Source organism: Podarcis gaigeae, assembly GCF_964106915.1.
Source record: "Podarcis gaigeae genome assembly, chromosome: 2".
NCBI lineage: Eukaryota > Metazoa > Chordata > Lepidosauria > Squamata > Lacertidae > Podarcis > Podarcis gaigeae.
In genome coordinates, this window is record NC_139679.1 from 49991186 (window position 1) to 50005109 (window position 13924).

Consider the following 13924-nt stretch of genomic DNA (forward strand, 5'->3'; position numbering starts at 1 on the left):
GGCGTTCCGTGTGCAGCTCTGGCTCGCCAGAGCAGCGATGTCATGCTCGCCACGTGACCCGGAAGTGTCTCCGGACAGTGCTGGCCCCTGGCCTCTTGAGTGAGATGGGCGCACAACCCCAGAGTCTGTCAAGACTGGCCCGTACGGGCAGGGGTACCTTTACCTTTACCTTTACTATGTTGAAAACCAGTTGTATGTTGAAAACCAGGACCAACAAGGTACCGGTAGCTTTATCGAAATGCTGCCGGTTTCACATACAGGGTCAACTGAACAGGCACAATTTTGCAGTCCTGGTGTGTGCATGACACAATGGTATTGGGAAGAGGGTTTTGGATTTGTTAGGCACTGGGGAACATTATGGGACAAGCCAGGCCTTTACAAGAGGAATGGGCTCCTCCATTTGAACCGCAATGGAAACAAACTGCTGGTACTTAAAATCAAAAATGTGGCAAAGCAGCTTTTAAACTGGTCACAAGATTCCCAAGAGCATTTGGTTGGTCACTGTGAGAACAGGAGCCTGGACTGATCCACCAGGGCTATCCTTATGTTCTTGAGAAGTTGAAGGGAAGATTCCTGAGAGACCATTAATGTGCTTGACAGTGCATGCACAACTTCAGCCTTAGTGTGTTTCTGATAAACCTGTTTGACCATCCTTCTGGACTTTAATATTGTTCCTGTTTCTTTCTATGGCTGCATAAACATTCTATCGAACAACCAACTATTTCACAGGCCCTTCTCAGGAGTTGTTGCGATAGATAATTTACAAAGCATGTTAAAGGTTTTCTACGTGTCATGGAATTTGGACATTTGGAAAGAGGTTTAATTGTGATCTGGTTTCAAGAAACCCAGTGCTGGGGAAGCTGCATGGAAGCTGCAGGCAAGACTTAGAAGCTCACATTGGCATGAACAGCTGTACTTGGCAATGCAGGGGACTAGATAAGTTTACTTTAAAGAAATAAACAAAACCACTTTGTTTACTGGAGGGTAAAATAGGGGTTTTTTAAAATGAAAAGTTTCTTAACATTTTGCTTCGGCAATTGGTAAACCATTTCCTGCTCTCAAGCTGAGAATAAGCTCCCATAGCTATTTCTGTACCAGTTCAAGCCCACATAGATTGATACTGTTACAGCTGCGAGTGAGCAGTCCGCTTTGAAGAAATGCCCTTTCCTATTGCAAAACTCGTGTATGGAAAGAAAAGTGATGAAAAGCAGAATGGATGGACTGTAAAGATGCTTTAATCTTGGCAAGTAAAAAACAAATAGACAGAAGATTGGGAGTGTGCATGAAAAATAGTGCATGTGGCCCAACGAAAATAATGCAGGTTTTCAAAATTAATCCCATTTTGTCTGCTGTATCAGAAATATATTGGTAGTAGTATCTTCCCCCCCTTTTTTTTTACAGAACAGAATGTACGGTTCTGTTTTTTAAGCAACACGTAGTCTCGTGCATGCTTATTTGAAAAAAGTATGCATGCAATGGCAGCCCTAGGGATCTTAGCAGTACCGCTTGATGTATTCTACCTGCTCCATACAAAATAGCAATTGATAAATTGGTACAAATTTAGGAAGTTGTCTTATAGAAGATCAGATTATTCCCCCCCCCCCATTTAACCCAGTGTTGCCCACTGTGGCGGACTGAGCTCTTCACGGCGTTTCAAAACACTTATTACACGAATAGGCAAACTCGGCCCTCCAGATGTTTTGGGACTACAACTCCCATGATCCCTAGCTAACAGGACTAGTGGTCAGGGATGATGGGAATTGTAGTCCCAAAACATCTGGAGGGTAGAGTTTGCCTATGCCTGACTTACTACCTGGCCTTTTGAACTAGAGATGCCAATGATCAAGCTTTGGATCTCTGTGTGCAAAACTTAGAAACTGAAACGTTGCAATAGACTCAATGCTAATACATTTTTTGAACAAAAAGTAAGTTTAGCATATAACCTTAAAAGGATAACCCTAAAGATCTGGTGTCGTTGAATTTAATTTAGACAGACACGTTGAAGCCTAAGGTAACAAAAACAATACGGAACTTCTAACATTCCCTTTGCTAATTATTGTCAAATAATGAATACAGTCAGCTGTCAAATAGTATAAGAACAAGTTTGCTATTGTTCTATTATAGTGTGGGTGTGTTTTTGTGTAGGATATAAATTATAGTGATAAAATAAAAAATGATTAAGAGTAAGATAGCGTATATAGGCATGGATCAGTATGATACTTCACAGTACAGATGACATAAACAAAATACAATGAAAAGATAATTGTCCCTGCTTGCAGTTACTCCAGGAAACATAAACTGTGAAACTGGAAACTTTCCAGTTTAGAAAAGGACATGAATTGGTGCCAGGTACTTATGCAAAGCTGATAAAAGCAGGTGACTGAGCAGATCGAGATTTGCCACCTGGCCATCTTTTTTTTTATAAAAAAAAAACCTGCCCTTCTTATTTTAAAGGGCCTGTTCCGTACAGCAGCTTTACAACAGTTCTATCATGAAGGGTGATCAAAAGAACTGGCCCTACCAGTGCAGGAGGCCTTTGTTGTACTTTTCCACATTATAATACTTCATGACACCTGGGGTTTTAAAGGGTGTGAATAAAGGGTTTGATAAAAATTAACACACTGTCCATATATGCAGAATAGTAGCCTTTCAAAAGAAAATGGCAAGGCTACCACTTGAGGATCAATATCCTGCCATTTCAAGACCCCTTTCTTCAATTCTTTTTAATAGGCTACAAGACTGACTTGCCCCCCTCACCTTTTTTATGATATTCTAGACCAGAGCATCTATTTGTTTCTCCCCCTCCTTTGACCTTGTTAGTGTATGCCCCCTGTGTTCTAGCTGTCTCTGGTCATCATTTTATCCTGGCTTCTAATCTCTGGTTACTGAGAAGTTTTGCTGTGAGATGTTACCCTATGAGAATGAGAAGACAACATGACAGGTTGTCTGCTACACACCAGCTGGAGCTTCTGAAGTATCAAAGGAAACTCCATATAGAGTTTTACTGCTTTTAACTTCAAAAGACAACAATGGAAATAAAAAATGCTTATTGGGCCCTAAACCAAGCTTTCAGAGTGCATTAAAACACTGATACAATTCTATTAAAAATGAATAAATAAGGCAAATCAGAGGTTTATTGCAGCAAGTGAACTGCATGAAAAAAATGCTTAAGTTAGGAAATTATAAAACTCAAATTAGAGCTTGGCTCTTCACCCCAATGTTGTCATTAATAGATGTGAACGAAGCAAAACAGAGGCAGAAACCAAAGAATCTGGTACAATAGGAAGATCCTGTTAAAATTCCTAGCAAAGCAACATGCTTAATTTATAGGAAAAATGTTGCAAGGGAACACATTGTCCTAAAGGGGAAAATGTGTCTGTCAACACAGTGCTGTTTTTAAACAAGTGAAATAAGATGAGCGCTAAAGTTATGAATTACTCAAATTGCACAATAGGCCACAGGCAGATGAGAAGAGATAGATATTCCCAGATTATGGAATAGCTGTCTTAAATAAAAGTCTTTTGTGATTATTATTTTTTAAAAGCAATCAGTTGCTCTAAGCCAAGACAATTGAAAAGCCACCATCTGCTGCTAATCCAATTAGCCAGTTCAAAGCCACTTTTGCAAAACAGGCTGCTATTGATTTATTCCATAAACATATTTTTCAATTATACGACATGGAGGTCTACATTCCTTCTAATTATGCTTTACTTAGAAATTACAATGATTCATGGATCAAGGAGAAATTTGAGTGGTGCAAGAAAAAAAGAAACATGTGAATTCCCAGTGACGTCTCTCCGCATACAGGCACCCAGCCACTTATTTCTGCACCCTCTGCTTCCATTGTGCATGTTGCTAATGTTCATCTGTTGAAACCATGTCTTTCCATGGGTACTGAAGTCTTTTGCTGAAGTATAAATCCAGGTAACACGTAAAGCAGGCTGCATGTGCATGTGCATTTATAGAGGACAGGGCTGTAGCTTGGTGATAGAGACCATCTGCTTTCCATGCAGAAGGTCCCAGGATCTATTACCAGCATCTCCAGGTAGGGCTGGAAGAGAATGTGTGGACACAGCGACACACTGCGACTTGCAAAGCCTGGCTGGCTGATGGGTGCAGGCAGATCTTGTGTACTGTTTGGCTGCGGCTTTGGCATTTTCTGTATTTGCCAAATTCCTCCACACAAACATGTATGTGAGTACATTGTCTTGAGGAGCAAGATTAGCACGATTTGAAGCATACATGCAGAGAGCGACAGGGATGTCCATGACGACAGCTACACTTTCCTTGGCAGCTTTGATCACAGTAGAGATGACATCCATCTCACTGTTTGTTTACCACTGGGTTCATTCTAACGCTGGGCTGTATCCAACACTGTTGCAAAACAGGCCTCCGCTCGGGCAACAAAACTCCCCCCTCCTCTCCTCCCCCTTGCTGCCTCCTGTATTGTCATGAAATTCTACTCAATATTGATCCGGAGCAGAACTCCAATGTATAGTTAATAATAATAATAATAATAATAATAATAATAATAATAAATATTTAGACCCCTGAACAGGGCTGCCTTAAGATGTCTTCTGATGTCTTCTGAATGTCAGGTACTTGTTTATCTCTTTGACATCTGATGGGAGGGCGTTCCACAGGGCGGGCGCCACTACTGAGAAGGCCCTCTGTCTGGTTCCCTGTAGCCTCACTTCTCGCAATGAGGGAACCGCCAGAAGGCCCTCGGCGCTAGATCTCAGTGTCCAGGCTGAACGATGGGGGTGGAGACGCTCCTAGTTAGCAGAGTAAAAACTTAAACACGTTGCAGGATCCCCCAAAATAGACCACAGGCAATTGTATTTAATCCAACAGAGCTTTACTGCTACTGAAGGCAAATGAGCATAATGATCACAAATCCAATACACCCAGGATTGGCACTGTCCATAAGAAATCCAGTTGCAGCAGTTACCATTTTTCTTCTCAGCCTGGGAAGGAGAGCAGTCTGTCAAACTGCAGATGACTCAGTGAAGAACCTTATCAGTTCCTTGGCAGCTCATAGACTCCTTTCATCCTTCCTTCCAACTGAAGATATATGAGCAATTATACTTCCAATTAAATTAAATTCCAAGTCCTCTTAGCATTATTAAGTTCACTTTGTAAATAATATAGGATGGGGAAGAGTCAGCTTTAAGTTTCCATCATACACCTTTTGCAAAATACAGCTTCCCTCCCTTTCCCCTTTTTGTTACACAAACAGTTCCGTTTGGTGTTATATTCCATATTTATAATCCAAGTTCTTCCATCCTCACTTGTACAAATATAATTTGAACTAACATTCAGAGGAGGGTTGCTGAATCATAATGTGGAGAAGAAAACTTTAAATAAAGAAATTGTAGGCTCCCCTCCTCCCCACTGTCTTTTGCACCAAATGAAGTGTTATCTCAAGTTCAAACCTTAAAGTCCTTGCAGTTGGTTTGTTCTGCAGTTTGTGATCTCATCTCTTCTAGCACGTGCCTGTACTTTACTCCTGTACTGTACTTTAAACTCTAATTAACAGTAGAACCTCTGCTTCTTAGTGGCGACGTTGGAGGGTTTTCACCAGGCTAAGTGCTTTTGCACTCAGCGCCTCCCTGCCCCCACATTCCATGCTGGAACGAGCGCCAGGTACCGATATGGACTGTGAGTAAAGCCCCGTTCCCTCTGTCCCTTGGGAGGAATTTGCAAGAATGATTACCCTCAATCATCATTGTTTTTCCTTTGCCAATTATCTTCTGCTGTCATGGGGGCTGCCCCCATTAAGGCAAAGCAGAACTGGAAGCCAGGTGCGAGTCAAGAAAGGCCCTTTTTAGTGCTATACCATTGTGGATTCATTTGTTTTAATGGATGCAAACTCGGCTTGCTAATAGGTTTGTCGAAATCTTAGTTCAGCATGCTCCACGCTAAAGGCAAAGCCCAAAGGCATATTCAGCATTGTTTCCTTAAGCATGTAGAAATGATCTGCAATACCTTGTACAGGTAACTGAGCTGGGGAAATCTTTTTGCCTATAAATGCATGCTAGCTTGTATAGAACAGGTACCATGCTCTTTGCACTAGAAACTACTTTGATATAAGTCTTAATGGAAAACACATGCTAAATACAGATATACAGAATCAACAATGCCAAGATTTGGATGGGTCTGTTTGCAAGTGGGATGCCAAGCGAAAGTTGCAGTGTTTATAAATTCGTTGTTAATCCTGAACTGGGAAGAAAAGAGAATTACTAATTTTTTTTATCAACATATTAAATTTAATCCGACCCTTTGTCCCAAAGGAGCCCTGTAGCCATACTCTGTTCATCCATTTTTGAAGCGGCGAACAGAACTCACTTATGATCCTCTCAATTGGTCAGTGATGGAAGTGCTATGTGAAAATGGAAGCAACCTTCATATTTACTAGGCGAAAGTGAATAGAGCTGTCAAAAGAACTTATGAGCTTAAAGATTAAAATTCTGTGAAGTCTGCTCCATTAGCTCGTGCATGCACGAGCCTGCTTAGCATCAGGGAAGTAGATGAGAGCGTTCAGGAATCCTGGCTTGCAGAAGAATACAAGTTGCGCTGGCAGAGCTTCACATAGCATTGCATAAAAGTGTGAAAAAATTGGATCAGGCTTTTGGCTCAAAAGCACAATGAAGCAACCCACAGTGATAAGAATGTGCTGCAGCATCCTGTTCCAATAACTTGCATGGATGTCTTCCAAGATCCTGTGCTTTTGATCAGAAAGTGATTTACGGAAAAGATACCCAAGTTTTAAAAAAGGAGGAGGGGAAGATGATCTGGGAAAGATGCAAATAGCTGCAATGCTCTCTTGTGGCTTAGGATTGTGAAGGCCTACACCACATGCTGAACAGAATGAGTACACTTCTCAGTTTAGCCATTGATTCTGAGTAGCTTGGTCGCAAGCGAAAGAGCCACAAAATATCAAGCATAATTAATGGTCATAATGTTCAGCCTTACCACTGAAGTGCAACTTGGTGCGAAAAGAATTCAAGAAAAAAGCTGATGAATCTATATTGATGAATCTATCCAAACCCTACAAGACAACAGCTATCAAATGCTGACACACAGTTGAAAATGATTGTGTCCTTTCTCTTCTAACAGGACAAGTGAATTCAGAAGTAAAGCCAGCTTCATTTCAGTTGGACATACTCCCTAGGTAAGTGGGGAGGTCCTCTTAGGGATCAGGAACTGGCTACATAACAGGAAGGACAGTTCTCCCATGTAGAAAGTAGTTTCCCCCAAGGATTGGTATTGGTACCTGTGTTTTTTAATTGGTTCATAAATGATATTGAGTTAGGGACAAGCAGTGAGGGTCATTAAGACAAAAAGATTGCAAAGATCTCCAAAAGGGCCTCTCCAAACTAAGTTACTGTAATGGGTAGTAAAATGCATAAAGGGCAGGATTCAAACACGTTGTTGTGTATGTGGAACAAGGTCCGCTCATGTAATGAGTTTTCCTCTGCACCCTCTAAATCTTCTCTGGAGAGTAGGTGGGGGGCCCATAGCACACATTTAGGAGGTGCATAGCGGGAGGAGAGGGAGGAAAGTAGTACTGCATGAGCAGACCTCATCCCTTGCACACCTGCATGACACAGCGCTACGTTAGATTCCACATAAAATGCATCTATCCCTTATGGAGTAGTTGCTAGACGTTATGCATTTCTTAAATGGATCCGGTAAGGAATTATAAGGATAATGAACATAGCTCCTACAAGAGGGTTGTATCTTTAATTGGTTGCCAACATTGAGTAATACTTTGGTAATCAGAAGGCCTAGGAAACATTTGCCCTGAAAAATATTGGAAGGTCTTTATTTGCTTTTAAATGTTTTCCAAAAATGAAAGCTTCAACGTTGCTGTCTGAATAAACAAAAGGGTTGCAAAGACAGGCGAAACAGACCCATATGATCCTATCTGAAATAAATATATGGATGTATTTGCTGAATTTCTCACACTTAACTAATGTTCAGGTCATGCTGGCTAGCATAAAACCAGCCATAATTGCACTCTGTATGTAGAGGCCACATGGAGTGGTAGTTTGAGCTTGTGGACTCCTGCAAAAACCAAAATAAAGCTACATTGGCCACCCTCAGCTATTTATATAAACTACTGTGCTTTCATATAGCTAGCTCTGCTATTGCTAATAATCTCACAATGGCTTAAAGATGGCATAATCTTTCAAATATGGAGAGGGGGGCTTCTCATGGGTGGAATGTATGAATAGAATTTCTTCAAAGAGTAATTTGTTTTTCACAGTCTGTGAGCTAAGTGATTCCAACCTTAAATTATCATATGTTAGCAATAGCTACTGCTGTCTTAGTAATACAAGTAAATGATGTATTAGACTAAACACTGTTAAGATGGAAGTTGCCTATCAAGGTGGTAATTATCTACCTTCTGTTGGCACTAAAATCTTCAGTGAGAGCAGCGGTCTTTTCTGTTGGAGCTGTTGAGTGGTACTCAATCCTAATGTAGTGTTAGCATATATTAGCTCTTCCTCTGAGACACTCAGCTGCAGAACCACTCCGACTGCTGACGACATCCCTGCTAATGAAATTTGGCTGAATTAGTAAGGGTTGCAATTGTTACAAACCATCTGTGAATACATGTCCCTTTCCTTTGGCTAGCTGAGCACACAGATGTTGTGGGTGTGGCCGGCTGCCATGGTCCTGCCCCATGTGCAATGCAGAATATGTGAAGAAAACAAGTGAAAGGGGCTGTTATATCCTCCATTCCTTATCATCCTTGGAGGCAGAATGGAAGGTGAATAAACTTTAGGTAGGACAAGTGGGATTTGTAGCAACACATTGCAGTGTGCAGTGCTGCTGTCGAGTGTTCCAGTCCAGGGTGGGTGCAGACCAGTGGGAAAGTGGGTGGTGGGTGCCTATGCTTTTGTTCCTCTGCCATCCTTCTGCAGCCACTCTTCCCATTCTGTTTCAGTCTGTCCCTCCACCACTCAGCAGTTGCTCAGCATTGTGTGGGCACTAAGCATTCTCAATCCCTACTGGTATGTTTTTGTGGGGAGGGTTCTCCTCTCCTCTTACATTTTCTTCTCCTATAGGTGTTTTTGCCCCACCCCTACTTCTACATGTTGTGCAATTCACCAAAATATCCTGATACCTCGCTCTTGCCCATTGCTGTTGCTCTTTTGGCTAGGTAAGCAATGTAAGTGGAATGTTTGAATAATTAACAGGAATATGCAAAAACACCTTGTAAGCAAGTCAGGATGACTGTTGGATGAATGCTCATATAAGCAGCCCATTAAAAAATCAGGAGAAATGCTCAATAAAGATCAGACATACAGTGGTACCTCAAGTCAAGTACTTAATTCGTTCCGAAGGTCTGTTCTTAACCTGAAACTGTTCTTAACCTGAAGCACCACTTTAGCTAATGGGGCCTCCTGGTGCTGCCGTGCCGCTGGAGCACAATTTCTGTTCTGTTCTTAACCTGAAGCACTATTTCTGGGTTAGCAGAGTCTGTAACCTGAAGCGTATGTAGCCCGAGGTACCACTGTAGTCCAATCACCGTGTTAACTTTGTGCAAGCAAATCAGGATGAATGCTGAATGCCATCTGCATGAGTCCAAATATTATTAGCATGAATCACCTAAAGAGCCCTATCAGAAGTCCTGCACAAGGAGTTATGCTTGCATAACAGGACTCCCCCCCATCCCTGTGCACCCCCAAAATTGGCTCAGGGGTGTGTGTTGAACAGCAAGCTGGGGGGGGGCAGGGGGGAGTGACCACTCAGTCTAGCAGGCTGAAACACTTGAGCAGAAAGAATGGTCATCAAAGTGTGATGTTGAATTCCATTGCATATATAAGCTTTCACAATGTCTTCCTGTATCTTTTAATCTCACCTTGAAAAAGAGTTTTCCTCTGTGCGTATTTAATGTATTTCCAACACCTTCACTGTCTGAGGAAGTAATCTTCATTTTATGAAAGCTCATACTGCAATAAATTACTTAGTCTTTAAAGTGTCATATGACTCTTTTCCTTACGGGAATTAATAATTTTCTGAAAACACTGTTTTCATTTTTTTTCATTAGAAAACGTATCAAGCCATTTGTCACTAGCCATTACAATAAATCTTAAATAAATCGTATACAGTCCCATTTCCATGAATCATGGCTCCAAATACAATTTAAGAATTAAAAACAAACCATACATCTAAAACCAGGAAATTTCACACTTGGAAAAATCTATTAAAAATAAACAAATCTTATATTTCATCACCGTCTGGTCTGTGATCTACTTCCACTGTAAATAATAGGAAAGTTGCTCATTGTTACTACTCACATTATAGTAATCTATTGCTTTCATGTCTTGATGGACTTTCCAGCTTCCATTCTTTTACAGACTTGGCTAGTTCTAGGAATGTGGGCCTTGTGTTTGTCACAGCTCCAGCACTGTCTCACACGCCTGTAGGCAAATTTACAATAAATATGGTCTGATGTCCACTGTCAACCCAAAGTGCAGCCACTAAGTGCTTTGGAGGTCCCTACTTGGTTTCTGTGCGCCTTGAACAAGCCCAGAATCCCTCTGAACCATCTGCTTCAAGATTCATTCAAATCTGCTGCACACCCCTAGTATTAACAGAATCTTTAGTTTAGTTATAACTGCTGATTTACTTAGTAGTATACAGCTACTAATAAGTGTTTGAAATAAAGCTTGTGACTTCATATTAAATGTTTCTTAAAATGTTACTGGAAATAGTATATTTATTTGCAGTATATTTCATAGTTGCAAATGACTGTCTTAGATTCTTTTTTCTTTTTGCTACACAACCGCCATGGGTCCAAATCATATTCCTTGGTTGTCCGCTAGGTGGGACTGGATATTCAGTTTAAAGTGACCTACATACCAGTCACACTAGTCTTGCAGTGTTCATCTTGGAGATCAGTATACTGTGTTTTCTAAAATTAATTCCCATCGCTTAAATCAAAGGTATTACTATTACTTCAATATTTAACCAGCATAAATGCTTGTGTCAGGAACTGCAAAAGCTGGAACAAAGATTGTCTTGGCTGAGTTTACTGTCACTGGAATGCACCTAGATTGGCCTGGTGAAAAGAAGAGTTTGGATTTGATATCCTGCTTTATCACTACCCTAAGGAGTCTTAAAGTGGCTAACATTCTCCTTTCCCTTCTTCCCCCTCAACAAACTCTCTATCAGGTGAGTGAGGCTGAGAGACTTCAGAGAAGTGTGACTAGCCCAAGGTCACCCAGCAGCTGCATGTGGAGGAGCGGAGACGCGAACCCAGTTCACCAGATTACAAGTCTACTGCTCTTAACCACTATGCCACACTGGCTCCTCAGTGTGGGGAGGGGAGGGTTCTTGCACATTTAACAGTTGTGTAAAATAGGAATCCCTGTTGTTTTTCACTTGAGCACTGACTATGTCCAAGGTGTACCAGAAAACAGACTGGAGGAAATTCAGGTCATATGGTAGCCCTACCTTTCCTTCACAATAAATACATTAAGAAATAGATTAAACAAATGAAAAAGGAATGGGAAAAGCAACCCTAAACTCACAGAACAGCAAATCTCAAATCTTGCTTCCCCAGTATTTTATGCACAAAATTCAGTATAATGAAGAAATGTGTAGAACTGCCACAAGAGGGAGCTAATGCATAATAATTGAACGGATATGCCACATTCAAGTCAGATTTGTGCAGAACTCCATGGACTTTCAGATGGGATTTTGTAGATGCGCAAGTCAGTGTACTGTAACCCATTTCTCCTTTTCTCTGCCCCCCCCAGCTTTCCTGGCTGCTTATAAATAAGAGGTTGTTACTTTTTGAATTAATAACAAAAAATAGAAATTATTTTAAGGGTGAGTTTTTACAGAAAATGAATATAAGAAAAGAGTCAGGAAGCAGACGCCTGTTGGGTTAGTTTGAAATAATAATGAAACATTATTTGAAATAAAAAACACTATTTGCCTTTTTTTTTTTGGTAAACTGTTTCTTATTACTTGCTAGAGATGTGTAGGGATAGGATGAGTAGGGGGAAGTATGTGGGGGTGGGAGGGCTCTGGCCCGTGATATCTCTAGCTGCTCCTAAGTATATCATGCAATTATTTAAACATATAATAGTCTGCAGATAAAATAAATAAACACAATACTGTATGCATTTCTTCATTTCCCCATTTTAAAACGTCTCAAATCTTTAAATTGCCAAGTACAAAAGAAGAAGATGTCTGCATCAATTAGCCTCTTTTTAGCATGGTTCATTTCAGAAGGGGGTGCCTTCAAATTTTGCAATTCTGGCAAATAATAATAATATACATACATTAAGATTCCTATCATAGCCAGTGATGAAGGCTTTGGAAAATGAGACAAGTTGAGGCTCTGTCTCCTAAGCCAGAGCATGATGTCAGTCCAGGCCTCCTTGCAAACAAGGCGGGTTCTGAGGAATATAAATATATAGTGTTTTGAAGAGTGCTGCCAGATAATATGCTGAAGGCATTCCACTGTAGTTGCAAGCATGTGAAATCTCAACAAAGAAGACACCCCTTTCATGCCTCTAGGCTACCCAGTACTGATTGTTCTCACAATTCTGACATGTATAGAAATGAGAAAAATCCCTCTAAGCATGCAGTTGCAATTGGAGATCTGTGATGGAAGAAATTAAAACAAAACAAAATGTAAACTAAAATGTAAAAGGAAAAACACAGCATGCTGCCATGAAATGACACAATAATAGGCTTCAAGGCCTACAAGGAAAGATGTAGCTTTAAAGGCTATGAACACATTAGGGGCTGAAAACAGTTTGATGTTGTCTTCCCGCTCCCCCTCCCCTCACCGCATCATTTCAAGTAGCATCATGTTGCTGTACAGACCAGAGGGGGGATCTCTTCAGTCGATGCACATCACCCAGTGCTGAACTCTTTATCACTGAAGCTGTCATCTGCACATGTTCATCGGCTGTCTCTAACGTACACACCTCAGGTTAACTGTGGTTTCCATTTTCTAATCAGCTGGAAGCTGGTTTTGGGGGAAATACATCAACAGCAGTATTTCTCAAGAAGCTACAGAACAGATATGGATTGCAGCTAATGCCATGTATATTCAGCGTCAAACACCAACAGCGGAAGCATGCTGGAACATATAAGTGGTAATATATACACAGTCAAAATATGACTTCTTTTACAACCTGAAAATATTCTTCCATTTCCTTAGGAGGGAAAATGTGACCACACTTTTTACTGTATTTTTGATACACCTTCTAGCCAGGAGGCCAGATAAGATTGCTTTGGGTTCTTAAGGGATGATGGCTTAGAAACACATAATGAAGCAACTTTGCTGAAGTAGAGCAGGTTTGGGATGGTAAATGTACTTACATCGCCCTCAGTTTATGATGGTAGAAAGGCAGAATATTATTATTATATATATTTTTTTAAAAAGACAGAATATATAAAAAGAGAGAAAGCAAAGTGTATGCTCTGGAACAGGAAACTTTCACTTGAACAGTTAATCCTTTTTGAAGTTCGTAAAACTAGACCACATACTTAAGGAAACTCGTAGAAATAAAAGTAATTAATAATGGTTCATTCATTAAAATGAAAGTAAACATGAACTTTCAGTTCCACTGTCAAAGTTCAAATTATTTTGAATGAGCTCTTGGTACAATTTTTTTAAAAAAACATACAATGGTACATTATAAAGAGGCTGTTTTTATTCTGAAGTACAGAATGACTGAAGAAGTTGGCTCTTAATACACGTACAGTGTTTGTTTAGTTTCTGATTGAAGCAATAAGGATGGGCACTAGAGCAGTACTTAAGGGCTTGTGTAGTTAAATCATAATGCAGCTGCACGTTATTAAACTGCAAACTCTATGCTAGAAAAATGGTCTGTTTGTTAAGAAAGTTGGATCACTGCCTAAATAGCACTTGGTTCCTTCTGCT

The 13924-nt window shown here is 40.5% G+C and overlaps 1 long non-coding RNA gene across 2 annotated transcripts in view; it reads right to left on the bottom strand.

Annotated features, from left to right (window-relative positions):
* Window positions 1-13924, bottom strand: part of LOC310835330 — a 37417-nt gene that overhangs the window by 21583 nt on the left and 1910 nt on the right. Inside the window, exons 2-4 of one of the 2 annotated variants that reach the window (XR_014559560.1) lie at window positions 12859-13003; window positions 10314-10436; window positions 4962-5064 (exon numbers count right to left, since the gene is read on the bottom strand). This is a non-coding gene — a long non-coding RNA (uncharacterized lncRNA). Of the gene's footprint in view, window positions 1-4961; window positions 5065-10313; window positions 10437-12858; window positions 13004-13924 lie in introns of those variants that run through there. The other variant, XR_014559559.1, reaches the window with a different exon arrangement.